The sequence below is a fragment of the Aythya ferina genome (genome assembly GCF_964211825.1).
Source record: "Aythya ferina genome assembly, chromosome: 4".
NCBI lineage: Eukaryota > Metazoa > Chordata > Aves > Anseriformes > Anatidae > Aythya > Aythya ferina.
The window spans coordinates 3,683,658-3,700,986 of NC_140300.1; positions in this window are offsets into that span (position 1 = coordinate 3,683,658).

Consider the following 17,329-nt stretch of genomic DNA (forward strand, 5'->3'; position numbering starts at 1 on the left):
TGCAGCAGACTTTGTTAAAGCACTCGCTTTCATATTGCACAACTTTCTGACTAAAAATACAACACTACAGAATATCAATATGGACTGCCAGGTAACATGGTTTGCCTGTGAAGGAGTCAAATCTTTGTGAAATAGATATACATGTAGAATTACTCATGACCAACACAAATTATCCTGTTGATTTACAGAGAATATGAAGGTGAACCTTAATGTCTGATAAGCTGAAAAATAATTCCAAGAAGTTATGACTAAGTGCCATTTTGAACTGTGCTCTCAAGATGTTTAATAGTGCCCCAGTGATGCTCACGGTTCCCAAGGGATGCTGAAATGAGACTGAGTATCTCATAAGCAACACTCAGAGTCTTGCAGGATCAAGGCTGTATTTCTTACCAGGAGAAAAAGATAGCCCTACTACTGAAGCCTACATTTTCTCTCACTTAATTTCTTCCAATTACTCTTAATTGTGCCCCCAGGAATAGGCCTCTGTGAATAATTGATTTGGGGGGTGGTTGTTGCCAAACTGGGGGGAGGGAAATTATTCAAGGTTGATGGGAAATGAAGAACATTTAATTTTTCTCACCATAACAAAAGTCCCCCTCTCCAGCATTTTTTTTTTTTTTTGGGGGGGGGGGGGGGGGAGAAGTAAAATAGTCCTTTTAATTTAAAACAAGATGCTTTGGTTCATTTACTTTTTCTCATTGTAATAAACAATGAAGTGTAACTATATGCAACCATGAAGCATCATATGAAATGTGAAACAGTCAAAACAAGCCATTCAAAACCACTGAAAAAAAAATGTTTCAAATATATACCTATAACATTTTGGAGCAGTGGGTCTGATATATATTGAATTCAACCTAAATTTTTGAGAATCTTCATTTCCACTTTCAACAGGCATTTTATAGTAACTGAACGTTTTTCCCCTTCTCCCTCCCAACTCACTCAGTTTCGTTATAATTTTACTTAACCCTAGTTTTGGTATTGGTTTGCTATTCAGCCTACAGAAGCAGGTAAATTCATGCTCCTCTCCCAAGTTCTCCTTTAACCAAACTCTACCTAATTAGCTCTTCTGATCTTTCAAAAGGCAGAAAACTCTCTTCACACTAACCATTCTCTTTCTTGAATTTTGCTTCAGTTTATCAATGTGTGCCTGGGCTGGAGCTGCTAAGAAGTGAGCAGTGTGTTAACATGCCAGTCACAATGGCTACCTTTCATAGATGGATAGCTGGATTTTGCTATTTTTCTTGCAATTACCATTTTTGGCTCAGATTTCTTTGTTTTACCAATCTCCTTGAAACACATTTCAAGCTGGCAAAGGGCTGTTTAGCCCTTCTTTCTTCTAGAAAAATTGTAGGTAGCTCATTTGTAGGCATGTATGGGAAAAACATAAATCCTGGTTGCTCCAACATCTTTTAATAGTTCACAGTTTCTGAATATTTTACACTACTGTGTTCACTAAAATACCTGTTCTCTCCCAAATCAAATATTCATCAATTTTTCCTAAGGCAAAAATTTAATACACATACTCAGTGCTTCCAAACATTACTTATGAACATCTGCATGTGTAGATGCCTGAGGCTGTAATAAAGCCAAACCTGTCTGTATGAAATATTGCAAGTAAAGACACTGGAGGGTCACCAAATCTGGAAAAAGAGAGAGAAGAGAGAAAGGAAAAAACTACCAAAGTTTTCCAGCACATTCAAATGTCAGCTGTGCTCTAATATTCTCCTTTATGCAGTAAAGTGAAAGCAAATTGATTTGGTAAACAGTGAGGGATAGCTACAGATTACATGCCAGGGAGATATTCAAGCACAGGAAGAGTTATGAGAACCAGTGCACGTTTTCATAATTCATCTGAGCAGAGCAATATTTGTTGTCCCTCAAGGTGATCCAGCACACAGTCCTGCTGCCTGTATTTAGTCCTTTCAAAAGCATGTTGAGGCTGATGGTGCCAGTGTTTTTCTGTTTCTAAACCTGCCAGTATTTTTCTGTTTTTGAGTTTTTCACTAAGAAATGTCACCCATGTTCATGTTTGTTCAGCACACATGCTTCATTGATTTAGGTTATATGAACATACCTTAGCTGTGTCCTTAAAACCGCATTAGTTATCAGTTGAATATCCATTTAAATCTGCATTTTATTCATAAATGCAAATTTACAAACATTCTTAATTGTGTGTCATGCATCAGTGTGATTACAACTCCATCTCCTCTGTTTTGACATTGTGGATTTAATATTTTCCAAAACCACCAGCCTAGATAATGTATAATGACTTATTGCTTATACAGAGGCAAATGTTTCCCATCGTGTGCAAATTTGGTCAATACCTACTGAGAAAGAAGACATCCTGCAATTAACAGGAATAAACTAATAATAGCCACTGCTGTGGCCCTTTGTAAAAGCAGCACAATGTTTACTTTCTAACAGGAATCAAAGAATATTCATTTGTTGAGGAACAAAAACACAATAAAAAACATATGCTCTGCATTGTCTGCTTTTTTGTTGTTTATCAGATAACATTAACCAATAATAAAATATTAAAATCAATTAAGAGTAAGAATAGGAGGTCAAGATTTGTGTGATGTTATGTTTCTGGTCTTCATTTTGACATCCCTCCCTGTCATTTCACCTCTCCCATTCCCTCCAAGTTCTATTTTTCTCCCCTGATCCTTGAATTATTATTATGTCTGCCATGATTATACATTTAATAATTTCCCATGGCTGATCTTCACCTCCTTTCCTTAGAGTTGGCCTAATTATAGTTGGGCAGTGGGCGTGAAAAGCCAAAGCTGCAAACTTCCACCCCACATACCTGTTGCATGCTCAGAGTGAAATACCCCTATGAGTTCTAGTGTGATAGCCACAAGTGTTGCAGTGACCATTTGTCAGTCAGCCTTGAGTGTCTGCTATTTCTTCACCTATGAATTGGAAAATGAAGTATGAGGGTGTGTAATTACAAACTCAATGACTTTTTAATTTGTCATCAGTAGGTTAGGTTGTTCAGCAGGACAATAATAATAGTTATAAACAACAACAATAATAAAAGAACTGGCTTGTTTGTATTGTGCAAAATGTGGATCTGCTTACTGAATTCTGAATTAAAAGTGGCTTCACTGCATGCAAACCTTCTTGATGGCATGGAATTGAAAAGGAAATGTTTTACCTTTGGCAAACATCTAGTAGAGTTATTCTACCTGTAAATCAATTGATGGTCTTCACTACCATTGACTTTTGTGCTTAAATAATCTGTTTTGTTTTTACTTTGCTTCATTTTTTTGGTAAAAGAGTTTACTGAAGCTGAGTCTTTAATGGTAGCTGTGTAAAGCAGGTCTGCCTCATCAGAATTACACTGCTCCCTGCTTCATAATCATTTAGGACTGCATGTAATAAGATGGAGGACAGTTATTCACCTGTCTCCCCACTGAACAAAGCAATCAGCCTTAGAACATGCTACTGCACAATGCCTTGCCGATGATTGAATTGTTGCAACACCACTCCAATCACGACCTTGCTCTTTTGTCAAATTTTGTACCTTTAATTGCAAATTGGTCCTTGACCTGGATACATCCTTTTTCACTGGAACACTTTTGTGTCATTTCTTTTTTGTCTGTGTAGACACAATGATTGACACCTCCTCTCTGATTCAAAAGGCACTCAGTGAAAAGCAAGAAATACTGAATCAGCAGTTCCAAATTCACGTGTAATCATCTTCCTTGCTCCATGATAGTCAGCCTTTGATCTTTATTCTTCAAAATATGTACTCAATCTCCGCGTAACAGTGACTTTTCCTTGGAAGCTGCTGATGTTGTGTTCAAACTTACCATTTCCTTTGGAATTCACTCTATACCATCCCCTTGCTGCCTATCAACAGCAGCAGAAGTGGAAGATTTGGGTCTCACTCATTCCCCAGCTGATATCATGAGTTATATTGAGCAAGGTAGAACTTCTGGGACCTTGCCAAGCAAGGTCACAAGGGCAGCTGTGCCAAAAAGAAAGGCTTCAAGGAACTTCTTTACTATAGGTGACTGGAGGACACTGGATAGATGATAAATAGTTACAAGATGGAGAGGGAATCATCCATCACATTGTTTTGTTGTTGTTGTTTTGCTTGTTGTTGTTATTATTATTATTATTATTATTATTATTATTTGTTTGTTTAATTGTTTTTAGATAATATAGCAGTAACTTGGTGGCAATACTGAGCTACCCTTCTATTCTGCAAAGCTCTCCATCCCGCACTGAAAGGGTCCAATTTGAAGAGAACAATCCTGTTAGGAGTGTTCCAGATATTAATTATTGTTAATTAAAAATATATAGATTATTGCTCAAAGTTCAGCTTCAAGGTGCAAGGTATGGCTAAGTCACTGTCTTCACATTTACAAACACTTCAGCATCAGCAAAATCCAAGATATATGCTCAGCATTCTCTTAACTCTGATGATTTACATCAGCATCAAAAATGTATCTGATTTCCTTTAGTTACACTTTTTAGCAGATTTTTCTCTTGTAGGCCCTTTCCAAACCCTTTTTAGTTTGTCTTTATGTTTCACAAATAGCAGACACCTGAATTTGACAAACTATTTCAAGACTATGCTCCAGAGAGATGCAGAAGAATTGTACAAAATAATAGACTTATTTTCCCAACAGCTCTGCTATGTAATATTGCAGTTTGTGTGTGTGTGTAGGGAGAGATGCAGAGGGGGAAAGGTAGAGTTAACTTTTTCCTCAGAGAAGTTACTCAAGCCAGATACCCTGGCATATGATTTTGACTTCTGTAGGATAGTGGAAATGTTCCTCTTCTTACTCTCTCTAATAAATACTCTATTTGCAAATTTATACTAGGTATCTTGTCTTTAGCTTTTATGAAGCTATGGAGATTTGAAAATAATTAATCATGCCAAAAAGTCTTGGTGCTAAGGAGTAAGGAATCTGCAATTCTTCAGGCAGTTAGAAAATAGAGAGAGACTTTTCTGGCATTCTTAATTGACTATCATTTGTCAAGAATTTACACACAGCAAACTTATGTTAAGGATACCCTCGTAGGGCAGATTGCCAAATCAGAGTAAAACATAAGTTACAACACCCACCAAATAAAGTATCTGTAACTATTCCCCCAGCCCACTTCCCCTTACGTAGGTTTATGGTGTCTGAATTTGTAAAGAAATGAGGCTGGGAAACATGTGAACTTGTAAATGTCTACCAGGCTAAGCAGAATTTAAAAAAAACTATAAAGCAAAGTATCAAAAAATAGAGGAGAGACCTATAGAAAAGCTCCAGGTAGTCTAAAAAAAAAGTTGACTCCATAACCATGAAATCATCTGTTGCACAGATGAAATTGTTTAGCCTTGGTCAGGAGCAGAGCACTAAAATTTATCCTGGGAACAGTCATCTCATCATGAAAAGGTCTGTGCAGGTTTTGCGAATGATGGGATGAATTTAAGGAATAAGAAATTAAGAAGAAAGATGTTCCAATACAGTGAGAACTGTTAAACTGTAGAATAGCCTCATAAGGAAACAGATAGAAATCCCATTGCTCAACATATTTAAAATTAGACAGAGTACAGCAGGTGTTATGTATCCCTCTCCGTCTGTAATAAAAAAATAATACAAAGAAATCACCCAGGCACAGCTGGGGATATAAATAACAGTGTTTAGTTCACATACTGCTTAGAAGGCTACTGCTATATTCCTATCATGTATCGCAGTATGGAGGGACAAATATTTTGCAGGGACAAATCTTGGAGGGAGATGGATTCCACACCTTGGTAAGCGTGATCTTGTCAGAAAGCATTGATCACACACCTCGGTAGAGTAGATGCATATTTATTTCACACTTGCACTTTGTTCCAGAGGATCTTGGAACTGTCTTGGCCCTGTGGCCTTTTTGTTTACATGGTCTTTTACTTACCTCCCCACCCTCTAAACTTTTATAAATGATAAAAACTAAAATATTTCTTCTTCTCATCCCATATTCCTTGATTTCTATATGTCCCAAAAGATCATGAAATGTCAAAACTAGGTATGTTTTTTCCCTAAATTGTCAGGATACTTACCTGCAACTGACACAGGAAGGGAACCAGCTGGATATATATTATCTAGTTTCCATAGTCCAGATCTACAGACATTCAGGAAAATGTCAGAATACAAAATTAGCTGAATGGGTGATGTTTACAGTGATGGTGTCTATGGGAAAACAGGAAACATGGACACAATATGTCAGGTTCTGACAGAGTAAAATCATTTTGACAGACAGTGTCTGCCTCAGCAACCTGTTTAGATTTCACAGGAAAGTTAGCCATAATGTGGTGATGATGATTTTCTTTTGCAAGGATTAGCCCAACTAGCTTCTGCTGTGCAATTGGGTTAGACACCTTCATAATTGCTCTTTCTGTGAAAATAAGAAAGGAGAGTAACCGAAAGTTGACTGGATGTGTGAAAATAACACCTCTTGCTGTTGTTCAGCTTATAGTGAGGCTGTGCCAGGTTTGTCCAAAAAATCACCCCAGCTTTGTTATGTTTTCTGTCGCTCTGTTTAGTCCCCGGCATGTTGCATAAGTGAAGATGATGTATGTGGCTTAAAAAGAGGAGATGGAACAAAAAGTGGGCTTCTAAACTGAGCACTGATTTCTTCTGTTTCATCAAAACTGACTGAATTAAACAATAAAAAATAAAACAAAATAAAATAAAATAAAGCATAAAATAAAATAAAGCATAACAGAACATAACAAACATATAAAATAAAACAAAACAAAACAAAACAAAACAAAACAAAACAAAATAAAATAAAATAAAATAAAATAAAATAAAATAAAATAAAAATAAATAAGGAAATGCTTTCAGTTAAACATAACTAGTGTAGGATTGCTGTCAAGGTAGACAAAGCTGTGTAGGTAGTAGTAACATACTTATCTTCACACAGAAAAACAGTCTCTAACGTAATGATCTGGAAAGACTTTTGCAACTTTTCTGGATAATATACACTCAATTCCTATCTGTATAGTGGAAATGTTCAGCAATATGGATGGAGAGCTCTTCTGCCTGGCAGCATATTATGCTCTATTTGAACATAGGATGTTTGGGTTTGAATCTAGCTGATGAGACTAGCACTCCAATCTGCTCCATTTCCCCCAGGTGCTCTGATAAGAGGTATTTTGTAAATACCTAGTAGAAACAACCTGCTGTGCAGTGAAATACTGGAATAATGCACTGCCAGGCTCTGCAAGAAAGGTTCTCTGTTCCCACTTTCAGGAGAAGAGTTATCAGTCCTAAATAGGAAGGGCTTCCCTACAAATAAACTGCCCTAGGGAATGGGGTAAATAAAGGTAAAATGCTGTGTTCTGCCTTTCCCTCCCTGCAGAGCACCCTTAATTGAATGGCTCCTGGCTCAGTACACTGCATTTTAAGAATGCCTTTCTGAAACATCTTGCTCTGTCAAGCATTACCTACAGCAAAGCACATGGCCAGTTTGGGGCTTCAGTTGCTGCTCTGCCAGGCCAGGTGCTGGTCTCCTGTGATGCATCTTGTTTTGGCATCCATGTTGTTTTACTACAACAGATGTTTACAGCAATGTAGAAGCAAATCTACTCCTTTTTTTTTTGTTGTTTGTTTGTTTTTTTTTTTTTTTTCTTTTTTTTTTTTTTTCCCCTCAGTTGTTATCTACTTTGATCCCAAACAAAACAGTTAATTTGTGTGCAATTGCTTTTTGGCTTTCACATGCACATTTTCCCTTTGTGATTTTTGCCTCAAAGTCATCTAGAGTGTTTAACAGATTCCTAATCTCATATAGTGTTGCTAACAAGGAAGCAAGATTTCTGGCAATCCTTATTGCCAATGCATTCAACTGTGGCCTATTTTACCTCACTACGTGGATGAAAGTTGTTTAACAAAACCCGTGGATGGCTCAAGCAAGACAAGTTTCAGCTACCTTAGATAAGTGTCAAGGGGACTGAGCCAAGGTCCACCAAGTTGAAAGAGTGTATTTATTTCATTGACTTCAATGAGCTTTAGATGGGGAAATAAGTCTATTTGCTACAAACCATAGTAAATTGTAAAAACCCTTCTGCAACCTACCACAGGGGAGGAATGGAGTCCCATAACATGTTAATGAGGATTGCAAGCACTTGAAAAGGTTGTTTTTATTGGACCCTGCTGCCTTCAGACTTTCTATAAGTTCTGTAAGACATTTCCTTTCATTTCTGTGTTTGGTTGCAACCTAGTGGTGATATCTGATGCCTTTTCCCCTCTTGCTACATGTGGTAAGTTCCTGTTTCAAAAAGAAATTCTACCTACACTTTTTTATTTTATTTTTTTTAAGTCAAAGTCAAAGTAAATTGCTTCTGGTGGAAAGTGGTTCTTTACAAAGAACCAAAATTTTACAAAGTCTGTACCGCAAAATTGTATAAAACCAAATAAGAAAGTAAATTTAATTGGGGATTGCATGATTTCAGGGTCTAGAATCAAACTCCTGTTCATCTACTGTTACAAACTGATACATAGCAAATACACAGATATTGAGGGTGCTGGAATTTTTTATTCAAAACTTTTCAAAAAAAACCTAATTTTCTGCTTGAGCTCTTAAGTGTCATTTCTACTGGGATTGAAGAGTGTGATTGCCAGTATCTGCTTCAAGTCTAATTCCCATATTAATCTCCAAATTACTTGTCAGCATTCTTCTGACATTGCCTGAGGGCATCAGTCATTACTCAAAATACCCATGGGAGTCCAGAACTGGTAGTTCTACTTGAGGAGACCAGGGAGCTATCTAACAGGTTTGCACTGTGGATGTGAGATCAAAATGCTGGAGCAAATAAAAGAACTTACAAATCAATCCACTGAACCTAAAATTGATTTGTTAAAACACTTCTCCAGGTTCATTTTCTTTCTCTGTTAGAAGGGATTCAAACTTTAATCTCCTAAAAGAATACTTAAGCAAAACACTGTGCTATAAATGGAGAATTACTGCAGAGTAAGAAAGAACATGATCATAACTCTTCTCATTCAACCTGGTCTTGCATAAATAGCCCCAAATTATCCTAAGGGGTTCAAATTATTTTTGCATGCTGAACTGCCCTGTGGACCAAAGAAAACTCCACTCTCATGAAAAAAATTAAGACATTAAAGGAAGATTATGATATCACAAGGATTCAATGAAGACTTCCATGGCCCTATCCCATACCCATATCTAATAGCTAACTCAGCATGACCAACAAGGTAAAGACAATTTTCTGCTAAACTTTAGCAAAAGAGAAGAGGTGAGAAGAAGTTGAGGGAAAGTTAAAAACTGAGTTATGTGGCTCCTTGTTGACAAAGGCTCTGTCTACATTGTAATCGTAATAATTGTGCATTGTAGTAGTAATAACTGTGCACAGAAATTACATCCTTTCTCTGTCCTTACTAGCAAGCAATAAAATGAGAGAAGGTTTGTGAAGAGTGGGGAGGGATGTGATGTACTGAGTAAGTTCTTAGAGGGAGACTGTAAGCATATCCACCTTCTTGAAAGAAGAAGAAACCCATTGGGGTGAACTGTAGTAAGAAAGGATGTGGAGGAAAGTCAGGAAAGATCCGAAATGGATATTTTGGCACAGAGAAAGGTGCAATGAACTGAAGAGACCAACCTGTCAACCAATGGCAATCCATCACCCTCCACTTGTGTGATAGCTACATAGTTGTCCAAAATGTGAGCACAGGCAGAGGGATGAAAAAGGAGTAATAATTTTTATTTCCATTAAAAGGGCAAAACCAATGTAATATGAAGAAGTTTCATGGGAAGATATTAAAACTTTTTGCCTGACTCACATTTCTTTGTACTGTTTCATGTGCCTTGAAAAAAAATACCAATTCTAGAACACTTCCAAACATGTCTCTTAATTGCAGTTAAAAGAAATATTTGTCCTGATGCTTTTGGAGGGTGGGGTCTGTCCTGAAGGACATTATTTTTATCTGCATTAAATTTAAAGACTTTTGGCGTGGCCAGAACATTAAGTACAAGCTTAGTATGCAGGAGAGTTGGGTCATGTGTGAAGAAGGAAGAGTTTTATTTCTGGAGAAGATCCCTAACACAGTGAGGCTTCCTTCTGTTTTGGACTCAGTCCAAGCAGCTGTCATGCACCTGACTGTTCAAGAACCATTTAGGCCAAAGGGTAAGCCAAGAGGCTGTCCACAGGTCTAAAATATATCTTCAGAATGCTACCATGCTCACTGTTAACATTGCATAGAATGCTGTGTCTACTGCTACAAAAGGTGAGGGATTATTCAGATATACTTTCCCCAAATTTGTAATCCCCTCACAAGACTAACTAAGAGAAAATGTATTTAAAGCAGAAAAATCAGCTGATTATTAATTTCTGCTTCCAAATGAGAAAGCAATAGTTATTACCACTTGCATGTTTTGCTCTGTTTGTTTCCTCTACAGGGCAGTATTAAATCACTAACTGTTCTGCCTAATGATAAAATCCACAAAATGAGTTTCTTCAGATTGGTACATAAAATTAAATTTAACTGAAGGTCTGACATGATTAACGAAATAGTGGAAGAATGCATTTTTCTGAGTCCTAAAACACACAGGAGTGCATGATGGTATCAGAGTAAAATGAGTTAAATTCCTAATAAAACACACAAAGACTCGCACCAACACATATACATTTTCCCTTGTGGTTTGTTGTGATAAAGAGGATTTGTATACTTCAGACATCACACACAGATATTTCAAAATAAATGGAAATGGTGTTTATGATGCTAGTCATCATGATGGAAAGAAGGATTAGAAAAATAATTTACAGTGTAATTTAATGTGGAGGCTAAATTGATCAAGTAGTTAATTTTATTCTTGTAAAGCAATGTAATATGTGTAAAGCCGTCTCTGTGTGGGATTATTAGGTGAAGAAGTAATAATACCCTATGTTATCTCACATTACTATGTTATCCCACACAAAGCCCATTAAGTCTATGTAAATGTTCCTGTTGTACTCAGTGGCCTCTTCTCTGAGTCATGAGCAAATCTGATTACCAGTTCTCAAAAAATAAATATTCCCTCTCCCAGAATTAGAATATTCATAAGTGGAGGTAGTCAGTGAAGTGAAAGAAGTGTCTTGTCACCTTAAAAAGTACACCCCTGTATTAAATCGCAAGCAAAATGTTATGGTTCAAAGTCTGTCAGCCTGAAACTAGGCAATACAACTGTTCTGATTACTTGCACCACCTGAATTTGCCCTCTTTCAACATATGCACTGGGGAAGCTGAATGCAAGGCCTGGGGTAACCCATTTGAATTCATCTGACTGTGATATGCTGACAAATGAACTGTACACCACAACTTGGGTTTAGTCTATGCTGACGAAAGTAAAAAATAGTTGGCTGTTGACAAGCACCGATTAGGTCTACATGAAAATGAGCTTAGGGGTCTCAGTGACACTCCCACATTGTAATTCGTTAATGATGCTTAATATCTTCTTGGTCTCCAAGCACCTTGTAATCATTACAATGTATTTATCTGCATAACACTTGTGAGACAGCAAAGGGCTACTTCATAACGCTTTACAGAAGGAGAATGCTTTAGAGAAGATGGGTCATCTAAGCAGGCCTCCACAGATCTAGGGACTACTCTACAAAGGGTTCTTGAATTCAACCAAACAGAATCTAGCTCTTCAATACTCAGTGCTTAGTTTTTCCATGCACAGGAGAAAAATGCCAGCATAGTAAGTGATGAATTGTTTATGATACAAAGTAGAAAATAAGTGGGGCTTAGGTGACCCCTAGGTACGATTACAAATTTTTGCCTGGGTTTGGTCACCTATTGAGGTGTGTGAATCTTACCAGTGGCCAAGAATGAAACCAAGCTTCTTAATAGAAACTCTCAGGGACTGAAGAATGATTTTCCAGTAGCTGCAAAATATGGATAATCTCTCCTTTTGTCCACATGACTTTGCTCAGTGCTTGCTTGGTTGTCAATCTGACGTTTCTCATAATTCTAAAATTAATTTAAAATGAAGAACAAGGAATAAAGGAAGATCCCTCTGTTGTTTGCCTAGTGTCCCTCCAGTGGCTGACATGCGCCTGCTGAAAACTCGTTGTGTATATGTCATTCTTGTCCAATGTGACAGTAAAATTATACTTGACAAATGAGCTAGTTGTCATATCAATCAAAGGAAGATTTAAGGACAGGCTTACTTTTTTTTTCAGGCTTTCAACTTTTTCTTTTTTTTTTTTTTTAACAGCATTTTGTTACCACATGAGGCGTTACAAATGGCCCAGGAAAGCAGCGCACTGCTCTCTTCCCCTTGGCTTCATTTATGAGTCTAGTACTTAAGCCATTTATGTAGAGAGATGGAATTATTTTTACCTCTCTGATTGAAGATCAGGAGGAATCTTTAGATTGATGTTAACAGGAGCAGGAACAATTAAATTTTTATCTGGATATCTATGGTCTGGAAACACTCCCACAAAGACAATTCTTTCATGGAAAGTCACATCTAGAAGGAAATTATATTCTATTTTCATCTACTGTAATATTCAAGGCAAAACTCAGCAGTCAGGGAAGACCAACCCATGTCCAGCATCTCAGTGGTGTCTGAAATCACATGGAAGCCCTGCTTGGCTGTAGTAGTGATTCCTTGTACTATATATGGGCCAATCATTTTGCACTTCACAAGATGGCATTTAAAATTTGAAATTGTGGTTTAGGCTAACTTTAGGGTCTTAGTCTAACATTTTTAGTCCTGTGAAATCAGCCTCCCTCAGCTCTGCTTTACTGAGATTGTGTGCCTGTCGCGTGGTCTGATCAAGGGCACTCATTTTTGTGTCTTCCTATATCTTATGCTGCAGTACTGTCAAAGTACTAGGAAGCAAACAGGATTGAAAGGATTGTTTTATATTATTTATTTTACCTTTTCCTTCTTTCAGTGTTAGCCCCTCCCCCATTTTTCCCCCTTACCTTGAGCTTTGTTTTCATGCGTTCTGCTTTGTGCTGTGCCTGTTATTTTGGGTTATGTCCATCTTCTATATAATTGCTTCTGAAAGGCTTAAGGTAAACACAGAAGAGCAGACTGATAAACAATTGCTGCAAGAAAGCCAAGTATAATAAAAGATAGCAGCATGGAGCAATATTTGGGAGTAGGATATAATTTTAAAGGTCAATAATGCACCAAGAAAATTTTGCCTGAAGCACAGCTCACATTGATAACAGAGAGTTGGTATCTTTGGATTCTTTAGCTGCTAAATAAGTTTAAGTCAACCTCTGAGTTTATCTTTCTATCTTCCACCTTGTTTCAGGCTTGTCTTTTCCTTCCTTCCTTCCTTCCTTCCTTCCTTCCTTCCTTCCTTCCTTCCTTCCTTCCTTCCTTCCTTCCTTCCTTCCTTCCTTCCTTCCTTCCTTCCTTCCTTCCTTCCTTCCTTCCTTCCTCCCTCCCTCCCTCCCTCCCTTCCTCCCTTCCTCCCTTCCTCCCTTCCTCCCTTCCTCCCTTCCTCCCTTCCTCCCTTCCTCCCTTCCTCCCTTCCCTGCTTTCCTTCTTCTCTTTCTTTCTCTCTCTCTTTCTCTATACCAGATTTATCATGGCTTATAGAGTCACTTAGAAAGTCTCAAAACACATCTTTGTATTGTTAATTAAAATTGTTTTTCACATCATAGGCTTCTGCAGCAAACACTTGCTGGATTAGTAAGTCAACAAATAGAGAGTAGGTTTTTAATTTCCAGGTTGTGTTACCTGTTGGATAAATATTATTATTTATCCATTATTAACACAGGTATGATTTTTAGTAGCTGTTTCTGTGAGCACAAAACTCATGGTCTTTCTGTGTTTGTTTCCCTCTCTATCCCTTGTCACTGTGGCAGATTCAGCTGAAATCTTAAAAACTGAAGTTGTCACAGGAAGACCTTCATCTCCATGGGGTCTTCGAGTCCTACAACAATACTACCAACAATCTTAAAAGCAAAAAAAACCAAACAGATTAATTTAATAATTCATCTGAATATAATGAGGTTTAGGAATTATTTATCCTGAATTTTGTTATCAAAATAGATAATTATTTGAAGTTTAAAAAATATTTAAATGCTGCATTACACTATAACAAGCTCTCAACTTCTAAGATAATAAGGCCCATGACAATAAAGATATAGTTGTACTTGTCCAGATTTTTCAGTAGTCAATTAGGATTCCTGAGTTCTTCATTTCTAAACTGGCATCATGAACAAACCTTGTTTTTGAAAGCTGGGTGCTCATATTCTTTTTTTTTTTTTTTTTTTTTCCAGTTGAGTGCTTCCAATTAAGACTAGGAAATTGTTGATTACTCCTCCAAATTTGGCAATAAACATCCTACTATAGTAGCATGACTTAAGGGAAATCTACAGTTTGATCTAAAACTGCCAACATTTTGATGATTTTTCTCCCAGGCTGCTCAAAGCCCTGTGCAAAGGCAAGTGAAGGTTGTCAATGGATTTTAGTTTTGATAAACACAAAGTTTACATTTGCAGACTCTGTTTGGTACTCTGCTGTTGTCTGTCTATCTGTCTGCATGGAAAAACTCCCCACTGACAAGCACAATTAGAAACTGGATGAGAAGAGTAAGGTCTGCCTGTTCCTTGTGTGGTAAAGTGCATCTTGGTTTTTATACGGTGTCCTGTTTCATCCCATAAGAAACCCATTCAGGATTTAATCTGTGTGTCTATAAATGCCAACACAAATTGCTAGGCAGGGAGGAACTTTGAGTAATGACCTATTCAATTTTCTTCACGTGTTAATTCAATGCTCCCACCATGTCCTGTGCAGGCCAGAATAGACTGGCTGCAATTAAGACCTCTCAGGCAGGCTCTGTGTTTATGGGATGCATGATAAATCATGAGGCTTTTTTCTGGCACAGGTTGTAAAAACGGTAACAGAAAATGATTGCACTAGCCATTCTGGCTTTTGCATTTATAGACTCCTAAGCTATAACAGCATATATTTCAGAAACAGAGACTACAGCCCTATAACAGGCTTTATGCTATGGGCTAGTTACAATGAGCACTCGATTCTAAGTGCATGATGGCATGTGCCATCAAATACAGCCATGTTTGGGGCTGAAAGTGGGAACTTGTACACTCCTCCTAACAGTTCTCTGGGACAGACAATATAATCCACACATCAATACATGTTGCTATTTTGAGACTTTGTGAAGTGAGTGCTGTCCATGAGCACATCTGATGTTTTATTATCCCTAAGAACCAGCAGCATCGAAAGCTACATAGGGAAAATTAGGCATGGGGAAAAACGGGGCTGAAAAAATCCCTCGGGGCTACTCGGGAAAATCCCTCGGGGGAAAACGGGGCTGAAAAAATATTAAACTATACCCCATTATTACCACAAAGTTTGAACTTGAATACCGTAAGCCGCCTCTGGGACATCTGTGAGGCTTTTCCACATGGGGAGCTGACTTTTCTCTGATCTTCTTCTCAGTCTCCCCCAGTCTTACTTCTGAAAACAAAGATCAGAAAGAGGTTGTGGATGCAATAAAACTCTTACCATATCTGACATACAAATGCAAAAGACAATTAATACCATCAGCTACAATAAATTGTGCTAAAAAAAAAAAATGCCCAAGAGGCATCCACATCTGGATCTCAACAAAACTGATGATTTTAAGAAAAGAAGAGCTATTTCCTGATATTAACTAATTATGCATTGCTCTAGGTATTTTCTTTCTTTTCTTGCAAGGTAACATGTACCCACAAGAAGGAAGTTACTTCAGGTTGGCCAGTCTCAAGCTCTGATATTGATGTGCAACTAGTACAAATAAGCTAATGTTAAACTTTGGCTGTTTCTAATTATCCTCTTATTGAAGCCAAAAAAATCCTGTGTATATGTTTTAATGCCTGTTTAACCTCCTTTCATACTTCTATTTTTGGTTCAATAAAAATGAAAGAGAGAAAGAGAGAAAGAGAGAAAGAGAGAGAGAAAGAGAGAAAGAGAGAAAGAGAGAAAGAGAGAAAGAGAGAGAGAAAGAGAGAGAGAAAGAAGGAGAGAAGGAGAGAAGGAGAGAAAGAGAGAAAGGAAGGAAGGAAGGAAGGAAGGAAGGAAGGAAGGAAGGAAGGAAGGAAGGAAGGAAGGAAGGAAGGAAGGAAGGAAGGAAGGAAGGAAGGAAGGAAGGAAGGAAGGAAGGAAGGAAGGAAGGAAGGAAGGAAGGAAGGAAAGAAAAAACACCTTGGCTTTATTTGCTTTGGTTTTCCCTCTGTTGGTTCCTGAATTATGTGAAGGTGGACACATGACTGAATGCACTGAATTATTGCTCACTGGCTGATCCCTGAAAACCACCAGTTGGGTTCACAGCCCATCTCAGTTACAAAATAAAACATGCTGGCTTGAAATTCTTTTGTGGTGTTTTTACTACATAATTCAGTTTGGCTAACGATATTTCAGTTACTATTATGGGGTTGTGAATTAAACCAGCATGCTATGCTGTTCAGAATGACCTTGTATGATATCACCTTCTGTACCGCTTCATTTCTCTAACATAGGTAGAAAATCCTAACTCATTTGCCTAGACAAAGAATGTCAGTATCCCACAGTTCCCACTCAGGGATAAATTTCATATACATATTTTATATGAAATGTATGTATGTATGAAATGGTGAGGACCCCAAACACTAATCCTGCATATAAGTGATTAAACATGTATTCTGAATCTGGAACCAAACCCCAAAGCCCATTACAGACATAAATGCCCTGGCAGGATTGCAGCAGCATGTCTCTGATGCAGAAGAAACTCTAAAGCAACCTGCATTACATCATTCCAGGTTCATCTTCTCTTTCTTTTTAAATCAGTCCGTTCACCTTAATCAATAATTTCTTTGCTTGTTTCTGAGTGTCATTTGCCCTGCTTCTTTCTGGCATTCAGACACCCTGAACCAAGACAGGCCTATTCATCTTCCTGCATTGCAGCTCTCCATAAGTAAGCCTAGCAGCTTTAATATTTATTGGCAGTTTAGATTCACCTCAACACAGTCATGTCTCTAAAAAGTAGCCAGATACTGCTTTTTCATGTCCCCAGAAATGTTTCTTATCTCCGGTAAGTGTTTAGGGCCAGGCTGAAATAAGCAGCTGTTTTGCTATTGATTCTGAGAAGCCTTCATTTTGGCTGTTGCTCTGTTGATAAAAGCAATATCACGTTTTCAAAATGCAATGACATAAACATGCATTTATCATACAGCTTATCATCCTCCTCTCCACTCTGTGTACTTTTTGTGTAATAGGTTCTGCATGAGCACCCAAACCCAAAGATAAACAGAGCAGGAGTTAAACGAGCACAGAAAGCTGCTTCCCACAACAGTGAAGCTCCAAAGGTGATGCAAAATTTGCAGCTCTG